An 11,994-nucleotide genomic window follows, 5' to 3' on the forward strand; every position below is an offset into this window, starting at 1 on the left:
TACAAATGCCTGAAGGTACCACGTTCATCTGTACAATCAATAGTACGCAAGCATAAACACCATAGGACCACGCAGCCATCATACCGCTCAGGAAGGAGACACGTTCTGTCTCCTAGAGATGAACGTACTTTGGTGCAAAATGTGCAAATCAATCCCAGAACAACAGCAAAGGACCTTGTGAAGATGCTGGGGGAAACAGGTACAAAAATATCTATATCCACAGTGAAACGAGTCCTATATCAACGTAACCTGAAAGGCCGGTCAGCAAGGAAGAAGCCACTGCTCCAAAACCGCCATAAAAAAGCCAGACTACGGTTTGCAACTGCACATGGGGACAAAGATTGTGCTTTTTGGAGGAATGTCCTCTGGTCTGATTAAACACAAATAGAACGTTTTGGCCATAATGACAATCGTTATTTTTGGAGGGAAAAGGGGTAGGCTTGCAAGTCGAAGAACACCATCCCAACCGTGAAGCACAGGGTGGCAGCATCATGTTGTGGGGGTGCTTTGCTGCAGGAGGGACTGGTGCACTTCACAAAATAGATGGCATCACGAGGAAGGAAAATTATGTGGATATGTTGAAGCAACATCTCAAGACATCAGTCAGGAAGTTAAAGCTTGGTTGCAAATGGGACTTCGAAATGGACAATGACCACAAGCATACTTACAAAGTTGTGGCAAAATGGCTTAAGCAGAACAAAGTCAAGGTATTGGAGTGGCTATCACAAAGCCCTGACCTCAATCCTATGGAACATTTGTGGGCAGAACTGAAAAAAATGTGTGTGAGCAAGGAGGCCTACAAACTGACTCAGTTACACCAGCTCTGTCAGGAGGAATGGGACAAAATTCACACAACTTATTGTGGGAAGCTTGTGGAAGGCTACCCGAAAAGTTTAATCCAAGTTAAACAATTTAAAGGCAATGCTACCAAATACTAATTGAGTGTATGTAAACTTCTGACCCACTGGGAATGTGATTAAATAAATCACTCTTTACTATTATTCTGACATTATTCTCACATTCTTCAAATAAAGTGGTGATCCTAAATGACCTAAGACGGGGAATTTTTTACTAGGATTAAATGTCAAGAATTGTGAAAAACTAAGTTAAAATGTATTTGGCTAAGGTGTATGTAAGCTTCCGACTTCGACTGTACATGACTTACAGCATGTTCAAGCAAGTGTGTGTGTGTGTTTGTGTGTGCGCGCTCGTGCAAGTAGCAGAAACATGTTGACTCACCCTACTTGTAGAGAAACGCCAATGCCATCATCCTGTCTTTCATGTTGATGAAACAGTTCATGACTCTGTTATAAAGTACACAACTTATATCATTTTGTTCCTAGCTAAAATGCTTGCTCATGGGCAATGAGATGGAACCACACAACGAGATGCAACAATTCAAGTTGTTTCTGTCAATGCCGTATTGCTCTCTATGTGATGTGATTGGAGTGAAGCCAAATCCAAACTGTCTTCCCTTGCCACTTTTTGTTGGGGTGAGCCAGGACCATTCACAGTTGAGCTCACTAAGATTAGCACAATGCTGATGGGCTAATATTTTATTTAAAAAATGATCGAGGGAGGCAAAATGCTCACTGGCTATCCCTTGCATTCAATGCTACGGTGGCAACAATAGCACACTCTTTTTTTTTACCAGACAGATGGGCTATTTTTATTGATTTAATTAGGCAAGTCAGTTAAGAAGAAGAAACGTGCGGTTTCGCTCTCTCGGATGCTTTTTCCAATGAGAAACATTCAGCCTCTTGCGAATTGAAGGAAAATTAGGAAGCACAGTGATACAAAAGATACATTATTTAGTGTTTTTCTTTTCTTATTTCTTGGTCAATTTCTTGGGGAAGCCCGGGTTTTCTTGGCATCCATGAATACATGCCACTGAACTGCATATGAATCTCTGATAATACTTTCAGGGAAGGATGTTATTATTACTCATGTACCATTAAAACCTGTAAGAAATACAGTGCACTCGAAACTATTCAGATATTCTATTCAGATATTCAAAAAATGTATTCAATAGTTTTTCCCCCTCAACAATCTACACACAATACCCCATAATAACAAAGGAACAACTGTATTTTAGAAATGTTTGCAAAATATCACATTTGCACAAGTATTCAGACCCTTTACTCAGTACTTTGTTGAAGCACCTTTGGCAGGGATTACAGCCTTGAGTCGTCTTGGGTATGATGCTACAAGCTTGACACACCTGTATTTGCAAAAAAATCTCTAAACCTTTTTTCACTTTGTCGTTATGGGTATTGCGTGTAGATTAATGAGGATTTGTATTTATTTAATCCATTTTGAAATAAGGCTGTAATGTAACAAAATGTGGAAAAAGTGAAGGGTCTGAAAACGTTTCGAATGCACTGTAGCTCTGCATCTCTTATTTGGATAAGATATCTGAACGTGATGACAGACTATCATTGACAAGCTGTCATCTGCTAACATGTTGTTATTTCAAGGGTGTTCTTCAGTAACCGAATTGGTCTACCTGTTTCACAAAGTATTGTGAGGAGCGATGTTTTTTGTTGTTGCCCAAAGACATTTGTGAAAGGTTGAAGGTGAATGACATAGGCTTTGTTGTACCCTTATTCTATGCACTTGTTCTAGGCCAACTGATAAGGCTTGAACTTTCAACCTACAGGTGTTGCATTAAACATTTTGAGTAGTGCGTACATGTGAATTTTATGTTTCTGTATTTCTGTATTTATGTTCCTACATATACAGTACCAGTTACCCACTCTGGGGCGGCAGGGTAGCCTAGTGGTTAGAGCGTTGGACTAGTAAGCGGAAGGTTGCAAGTTCAAACCCCCGAGCTGACAAGGTACAAATCTGTCATTCTGCCCCTGAACAGGCAGTTAACCCACTGTTCCTAGGCCATCATTGAAAATAAGAATTTGTTCTTAACTGACTTGCCTGGTTAAATGTTCTTTTTTTTCTTCTTTTTGTTTCTTTCTTTTTTTCACCTTTATTTAACCAGGTAGGCTAGTTGAGAACAAGTTCTCATTTGCAACTACGACCTGGCCAAGATAAAGCATAGCAGTGTGAACAGACAACAACACAGAGTTACACATGGAGTAAACAATTAACAAGTCAATAACACAGTAGAAAAAAAGAGAGTCTATATATATTGTGTGAAAAGGCATGAAGGTAAAATTTTAAAAATCAATGGTTTTTCTTTACTTTTACTATTTTCTACATTGTAGAATAATAATAAAGACATCAAAACTATGATATAACACATGGAATCATGTAGTAACCAAAAAAGTGTTAAACAAATCAAAATATATTTTATATTTTATATTAACAGAGCCCTCTGTTGCACACATGTTTGTGTATATTAATTTTCCTGAGTTTCCCAGGATTCCCAGCATAAGGCGCTTGTAGATTCAGGCGCAGCTGGGAACTTTATTGTCAGATCATTTGCCCATAGTTTAGGGATCCCTATTGTTCCAGTGGATATGCCCTTCCCAGTTCACGCCCTAGATAGTCGACCATTGGGGTCGGGGCTAATTAGGGAGGCCACCGCTCCACTGGGCATGGTGACACGGGAGGATCACAAGAAAATCAGTTTTTCCCCTTATTGATTCTCCTGCGTTTCCCGTGGTGCTGGGTATACCGTGGTTGGCCTGTAATGACCCCACTATTTCGTGGCAACAGAGGGCTCTCAAAGGGTGGTTGCAAGAGTGCTCGGGGAGGTGTTTAGGGGTTTCCGTCGGTGTGACTATGGTGGAAAGTCCAGACCAGGTCTCCATCCTCCTTGTGCTCTTCAATTACCACCCCATCGACTGGGGGATTGTGCGATAAATCTCCTGGTAGACGCAGCACTTCCCAGGAGTCACGTGTATTCCCTGTCACAAGAGGAGACGGCGGCTATGGAAACATATGTCTCCAAATCCCTGGAGCAGGGGTACATTCGGCCCTCCCCTTCACCTGCCTCCTCAAGTTTATTTTTTGTGAAGAAGAAGGATGGAGGTCTGCGCACGTGTATTGACTATTGAGGCATCCAGATCACGGTGAGGTACAGTTACCCCCTACCTCTCATAGCCAGGCCGATTGAGTCAGTGCACAGGGCGTGCTTCTTCACAAAATTGGATCTCAGGAGCGCTTACAACCTGCTGCGTATCCGGGAGGGGGACGAGTGGAAGATGGCATTCAGTACCACCTCAGGGCACTATGAGTACCTCGTTATGCCGTACGGGTTGATGAATGCTCCATCAGTCTTCCAGGCTTTTGTAGACGAGTGTGTGAGGGTGTAGTGGTGCATATCGATGACATTCTGATGTACTCCGCTACACGCGCCGAGCATGTATCCCTGGTGCGCAGGGTGCTTGGTCAACTGTTGGATCATGACCTGTACGTCAAGGCTGAGAAATGCCTGTTCTTTCAGCAGTCAGTCTTCTTCCTAGGGTACCGCATTTCAACTTCAGAGGTGGAGAGGGAGAGTGACCGCATTACAGCCGTGCGTAATTGGCCGACTCCCACCACGGTAAAGGAAGCGCAGCGGTTTCTAGGGTTTGCCAACTACTACCGGAGGTTTATCTGGGGCTTTGGTCAGGTAGTGGCTCCCTTTACCTCACTGCTGAAAGGGGGACCGGTGCGTTTGCAGTGGTCAGCTGAGGGCTATGTTTACCTCGGCTCCCGTGCTGGCTCAACCGGATCCCTCTTTGGTGTTCATAGTGGAGGTAGAGCCATGGGAGCCATGCTCTCTCAGCGCTCGGGTACGCCACCAAAGTCACAAACCCTCACGTCCGGGCTGAGATTCTTCGAGAAGAAGGCACAGGGGCGGAGCGAAACTATGACGTGGGGGACCGGGAGTTGTTGGCTGTCGTCAAGGCTTTGAAGGTGTGGAGACATTGGCTTGAGGGGGCTAAACACCCTTTTCTCATCAGAATTTACCACCGCAATCTGGAGTACATCCGGGCAGTGATGAGACTGAATCCTTGCCAGGCACGGTTGGCCATGTTTTTAACCCGTTTTGTTTTCACCCTATCCTACAGACCAGGTTCCCAGATCGCGAAGGCAGATGCACTGTACCGGATGTATGACACAGAGGAGCGGCCCATGGAACCCTCTCCCATCCCCCCGTCTCTTTCCTGGTGGCACCGGTAGTGTGGGAGCTGGACTCGGACATCGAGCGGGCGTTACGTACAGAGCCCACTCCCCTCCAATGTTCAGCTGGGCGTCTGTACGTTCCGTCTGCTGTCCACAACCGTTTGATCTATTGGGACCATACGTCACTTTCCTCTGGTCATCCAGCATCGGGCGGACAGTGCACTGTCTTAGTACACCGTCTTAGTGGGAAGTACTGGTGGTCCACTTCAGGACGTGAGGGAAGTTACAACCCTTACCCGTTCCACAATGGCCGTGGTCGCACCTGTTGGTGGATTTCCTAACGAATCTTCCTCCATCACAGGGTAACACCACGATCCTGGTCGTTGTGGATCGGTTTTCTAAGTCCTGTCGTCTCCTCCCTTTGCCCGGTCTCCCTACGGCGCTACAGACTGCGGAGGCCCTGTTTACACACGTCTTCCGGCACTACGAGGTGCCTGAGGACATAGTATCTGATCGAGGTCCCCAGTTCATATCAAGGGTCTGGAGAGCGTGCATGGAATGTCTGGGGGTCTCGGTTAGCCTTACCTCGGGTTTTCACCCCGAGAAAAATGGGCAGGTGGAGAGAGTGAACCAGAATGTGGGGAGGTTTCTGCGGTCCTATTGCCAGGACAGGCCGGGGGAGTGGGCGGCGTACATGCCCTGGGCAGAGATGACCCAGAACTCGCTCCGCGACTCTTCCACTATCCTCTCCCCCTTCCAGTGCGTACTGGGGTACCAGCCGGTCCTGGCGCCTTGGCATCAGAGCCAGATCGAGGCTCCTGCAGTGGATGACTGGTTTAGTCACTGAGGAAACATGGAACGCCGTTCATGTGCACCTTCAGCGGGCCGAGGCGCCAGAAAACCTGCGCAGATTGCCACCGCAGTGAGGCCCCGTTGTTTGCACCGGGTGACCGGGTTTGGCTCTCGACCTGAAACCTGCCCCTGCGCCTGCCCTTCCGGAAGCTGTGCCCGCGGTTTGTGGGGCCAGTCAAAGTCCTGAGGAGACTGAACGAGGTATGTTACAGGTTACAGCTTCCCCCCGATTATCGAATTAACCCCTCGTTCCATGTGTCTCTCCTGAGGCCGGTGGTGGCTGGTCCACTCCAGGAGTCTGAGGTGCGAGAGTTTCCTCCGTCCCCTCTGGACATCGACGGAGCCCCGGCGTATGCAGTTCGATCCATACTGGATTTGAGGTGTTGGGCAGGGGCCTTCAGTACCTCGTGGAGTGGAATTGCGTGGAATTGCGTGGTACGGTCCAGAGGATAGATATTGGGTGCCGGTGGAGGGCGTGTTAGACCCATCGATACTGCGGGAGTTCCACCGTCTCCATCCGGATCGCCCTGCGCCTCGCCCTCCGGGTCGCACCCGAGGCCGGTGTTGGCACGCTGCTGGAGCCGTGCGCCAAGGGGAGGTACAGTCACGACTTCCGCTGAGGTCGGTCTCCTTGTACGGGCGGCGTTCGGCGGTCAAAGTCACCAGTCTTCTAGCCATCACTGATCCATCTTTCATTTTCCATTGGTTTTGTCTTTATTTTCTATACACCTGGTTTTTATTATCCAATTACATGTTCATGTATTTAACCCTCTGTTTGTTTAACCCTCTGTTTGTTGTGCGTGATTATTTCATTGTTCAGTTTGGTTCATTATGGCTGTTTTTTCGATGGGTGCTGTGTTCACCCGTGCATAATATTTACCATTGGTTTTTTGGTCAAGTGTATTTGTTTACCTTGGGCCTTTATTTTTTGAGTAAAGTACGTTGCTCACTCATTTTGCTCTCCTGCGCCTGACTTCATGCACCAGCTACATTCACCTTCTGACAATATTTGAGATTCTTCAAAGTAGCCACCTTTTGCCTTGATGACAGGTTTGCACCCTCTTGACATTCTCTCAACCAGCTTCATGAGGTAGTCACCTGGAATGCATTTCAATTAACAGGTGTGCCTTGTTAAAAGTTAATTTGTGGAATTTCTTTCCTTCTTAACACGTTTGAGCAAATCAGCTGTGTTGTGACCGCTGAACACAGCTGTGTTTTTCTCCCGGTGTTTTGCGGGTACTATTTAATGAAGCTGCCAGTTGAGGACTTGTGAGGCGCCTGTTTCTCAAACACTCTAACTCTAATGTACTTGTCCTCTTGCTCAGTTGTGCACCAGGGCCTTCCCCTCCTTTCTATTCTGTTTAGAGCAGGTTTGCGCTGTTCTGTGAAGGGAGTAGTACACAGTGTTGTACCAGATCTTCAGTTTCTTGGCAATTTCTCGCATGGAATAGCCTTCATTTCTCAGAACAAGAATAGACTGCCGAGTTTCAGAAGAAAGTTATTTGTTTCTGGCCATTGTGAGCCTGTAATCGATCCCACAAATGCTGATGCTCCAGATACTCAACTAGTCTAAAGAAGGACAGTTTTATTGCTTCTTTAATCAGGACAACAGTTTTCAGCTGTGCTAACATAATTGTAAAATGGTTTTCTAATGATCAATCAGCCTTTTATGGCTGATAAACTTGGATTAGCTAACACAACGTGCCATTGGAACACAGGAGTGATGGTTGCTGATAATGGGCCTCTGTACGCCTATGTAGATATTCCGTAAAAAATCGGATGTTTCCAGCTACAATAGTCATTTACAAAATTAACCATGTCTACACTGTAATTCTGATCAATTTTATGTTATTTTAATGGACAAAAAATGTGCTTTTCTTTCAAAAACAAGAACATTTCTAAGTGACCCCAAACTTTTGAACGGTAGTGGATATATATTTGTTTAACACTTTTTTGTTACTACATGATTCCATAGGTGTTTTTTCATAGTTTTGATGTCTTCACTATTATTCTACAATGTAGAAAATAATTGTAAAAAATCTAAAAACTCTTGAATGAGTAGGTGTATCCAAACCTTTGACTGGTACTGTAAATAGCTAGCTAGCTAACTTTTTGACTATGCTGGCTAGTATAAATAGCTAGCTAACTTTTTGTTTGTGAGACACTAATAGGCCTAGTCTCTTTTGTTCACTACAATAACAATATGAACAAAAGCATTTCATCAGGCAAAAATAAAAACCCAGTTCAGGTAAGCAAACATAACTCAACAACATTAGCTTGCAAGCTCTGGCAGATGATAGCAATAGCAACCAACTTACCAAGTTAAGGACTTTGCTGGTGGAATCTCTATCTTCTGCATATTTGACTAGGAAAGGGTATCTCCATACAACCACTAGATTGTAGGCCTACACCAGAAAAGTAAAGTTAAGTAATGCTATGGACACATAGCTTTCCTGTAGGCTATTAGGCTACCACAGGCCATTTCCTTTGCCTCTGTCATTGGAGCAGCACATAATCACAGAGGGGCAACGCTCTGTTTCCCCTGTTTTCCACTAATCACCTAGCGCACACTTGACCAAGTGTGAACTGAACACAGCACCCAGAGACCCAACTGCCCATTTCACCCCAATTTGAGGAAAAAACAACATGCAGTTCACCTCCCACTCCATTCAAGAGTATTGTGTGAAGTGTGTCCCTCACTTCATTGTGAGAGTAGGCATATTTTTCCCCATTCATACTGCTTGGTGTTGAAAATGATGTATTGATGAATATGACCTATGTACTGTACTACTTAAATTCAGATAGCTGTTTGTTCATGTGTGTATCATGGATTACAATGTAATTTACAAGTTAAATAGACACATTCGGTAAAACCTTTCAGGATATCATACAGCCTTAATAATAGACCATGCATAGGGTCCTATATTTTGGACAATCATGTCACACATAGCCATGGGAAGTAGGGGTGCTGCAGAACCCCCTGAAAACTCAGAATTAACAATATATATATATATGTATACTTTTTTCACAAAAGTAGTGCACTGGGCCTTTACTAGTCCTGTATTAGCGGACCGATATAGACATGTGTAGCGTGGGAAAAACATTTTTTTCAGCATCTCCGTTTTGGCAAAAAAGGTAGTTGTATATTTAAGAACAGTATCTTGCAGGTGAAAAAAATCACAGCAACTCCACCCCCACTTCCCGAGCTATGATATAACATGACCTGGATTTTAACCGTTACCTTAAGCTTTTTCATCAAACGGTCTAATTTTCTTTTCATGTCAGATGGTCCAGCACCATCCTCAGATAATTGCTTGAATCTTTTGCGTAATTCTCATTTCTGGAAAATACTTACAAATATAGCTGCGAGCAGCAATAAATGGGGTTCACAGGATGACATACCTCCATTTTAGAAATTAAGAGGAAATCCAACATCGCAGACTCCCGTTTGTACTGAGATCTGACGCCTTGCCCTTACACTGAACCTCCTGGTAAACAGGCCCTTTGTCCTCATGACAGTCAGACAACTCTCTATGGAGTATGGATACAAGGGGATTGATGGCAAATCACTTTGATGTGCATCTGTATTATGTTTTCTTTAGTCAGAAGCATCATCAATCATGGTACCCCAGCCATGTTTGTTTTTCCTGTGTACTCAATATGTGGATGAGGTATGAATATCATTGGGCTCAGAGAGGTGTGTGTGTGTGTATGTGTGTGTGTGTGTGTTTGTGTGTGTCACAGCATCCGAATCAATCATAGACACACACACAGACAAAATACTTCTGGGGAAATCATTCTAGAGAAGATGCCTGTCTGCATAGATATCAGATACTACTCTGTTGAAAGGCTGGACTTGAGTAATGTACAAAATATGTCACTATCTTAACCCTGATCAAACTACAGTAAAGAGTTCCACGGAAAGTATATGACTGGAATATAAAAAACGAGCAAATGTTGAACACGGCACTTGCCTCGCCTCTCCTCTCCTCTCTTCTCCTCAGTGTAAAACATGCTGCCTCTATTCCTGAGAATAATAATAATAGTTATCTAGCAGGTGCAGAGCAGGAAGAAAAGAGCATTTCTCAGAAAATAGTTTACGGTCAGGAATAGGGTGAAGTGTCTTTCCACATAACTTCAAGCACAGTAATAACCCCACACATTTTCCTGTACTGTCTTTAACAAAGGTACACCATCCAAGGGCGTTTAATTCCAGGAGGAACAACAGTTTTTCATATTCTCTTTGGTCAAAAAATAGTACAACATACATAGGCTCCTGGTTTTCCCAAAATCCCGGTTGGAGGATTCCCGGAATCAGTAGGGAATTAACAGGAAATCCGAAATACTCCAACCAGGACTGTTGGACTGACAGGGAATTTATTGAAATTCCCGGAATTTTGCAACTCTAGCGGTTGCCCATGTTTATTAAAGCATGAGTGTGTTCTGAGCCGGGGCCAACCAATCAACACGCTATGTACAAGTACAGTACTGTATACTATACATGTTTAGACAAGAACTCTCAGCCCCTCAGACTGTATGAGGGATTCATTCATAACATTGTGGTGTCAACAAACAACAGTTATAGAATGGACATGATAGAGACATACACTACCAGTCAAAAGTTTTAGAACACCTACTCATTCAAGGGTTTTTCTTTATTTTTTACTATTTTCTACATTGTAGAACAATAGTAAAGACATCAAAACTATGAAATAACACATATGGAATCATGTAGTAAACAAAAAAGTGTTAAAAAAAAAATATATATATAATATAATATAATATACAAAATATTTGAGATTTTAGATTCTTCAAATAACCATCCTTTGCCTTGATGACAGCTTTGCACACTCTTGGCATTCTCTCAACCAGCTTCATGAGTTAGTCACCTGGAATGCATTTCAATTAACAGGTGTGCCTTGTTAAATGTTAATTTGTGGAATTTCTTTCCTTCTTAATGGGTTTGAGCCAATCAGTTGTGTTGTGACAAGGTAGGGGGGTATACAGAAGATAGCCCTATTTGGTAAAAGACCAAGTCCATATTATGGCAAGAACAGCTCAAATAAGCAAAGAGAAATGACAGTCCATCATTACTTTAAGACATGAAGATAAGTCAAGGAAAATTTCAAGAACTTTGAAAGTTTCTTCAAGTGCAGTCGCAAAAACCATCAAGCGCTATGATGAAACTGGCTCTCATGAGGACTCCTACGGGAATGGAAGACCCAGAGTTACTTCTACTGCAGAGGATAAGTTCATTAGAGTTACCAGCCTCAGAAATTGCAGCCCAAATAAGTGCTTCACAGAGTTCAAGTAACAGACACTTCGCAACATCAACTGTTGAGAGGAGACTGTGTGAATCAGGCCTTCATGGTCGAATTGCTGCAAAGAAACCACTACTAAAGGACACCAATACTTAGAAGAGACTTGTTAGGGCCAAGAAACACGAGCAATCAACATTAGACAGCTGGAAATTTGTCCTTTGGTCTGGAGTCCAAATTGGAGATTTTTGGTTCCAACCGCTGTGTCTTTATGAGATGTGGTGTGGGTGAACGGATGATCTCTGCATGTGTATTTCCCACCGTAAAGCATGGAGGAGGATGTGTGATGGTGTGGGGGTGCTTTGCTGGTGACACTGTGTGTGATTTATATAGAATTCAAAGAACACTTAACCAGCATGGCTACCACAGCATTCCACAGCGATAAGCCATCCCATCTGGTTTGGGCTTAGTGGGACTATAATTTGTTTTTCAACAGGACAATGACCCAACACACCTCCAGGCTGTGTGAGGGCTATTTTACCAAGAAGGAGAGTGATGGAGTGCTGCATCAGATGACCTGGCCTCCACAATTACCCGACCTCAACCAAATTCAGATGGTTTAAATATAAAATATATATTTTTTTACCACTTTTTTGGTTACTACATGATTCCATATGTGTTTTTTCCTAGTATTTATGTCTTCACTATTATTCTACAATGTAGAAAATAGTAAAAATAAAGAAAAACCCTTGAATGAGTAGGTGTTCTAAAAGTTTTGACCAGTAGTGTACTTGTCATACTTCAGAAAGTATAG

The sequence above is a fragment of the Oncorhynchus kisutch genome, linkage group LG4 (assembly GCF_002021735.2).
Source record: "Oncorhynchus kisutch isolate 150728-3 linkage group LG4, Okis_V2, whole genome shotgun sequence".
NCBI lineage: Eukaryota > Metazoa > Chordata > Actinopteri > Salmoniformes > Salmonidae > Oncorhynchus > Oncorhynchus kisutch.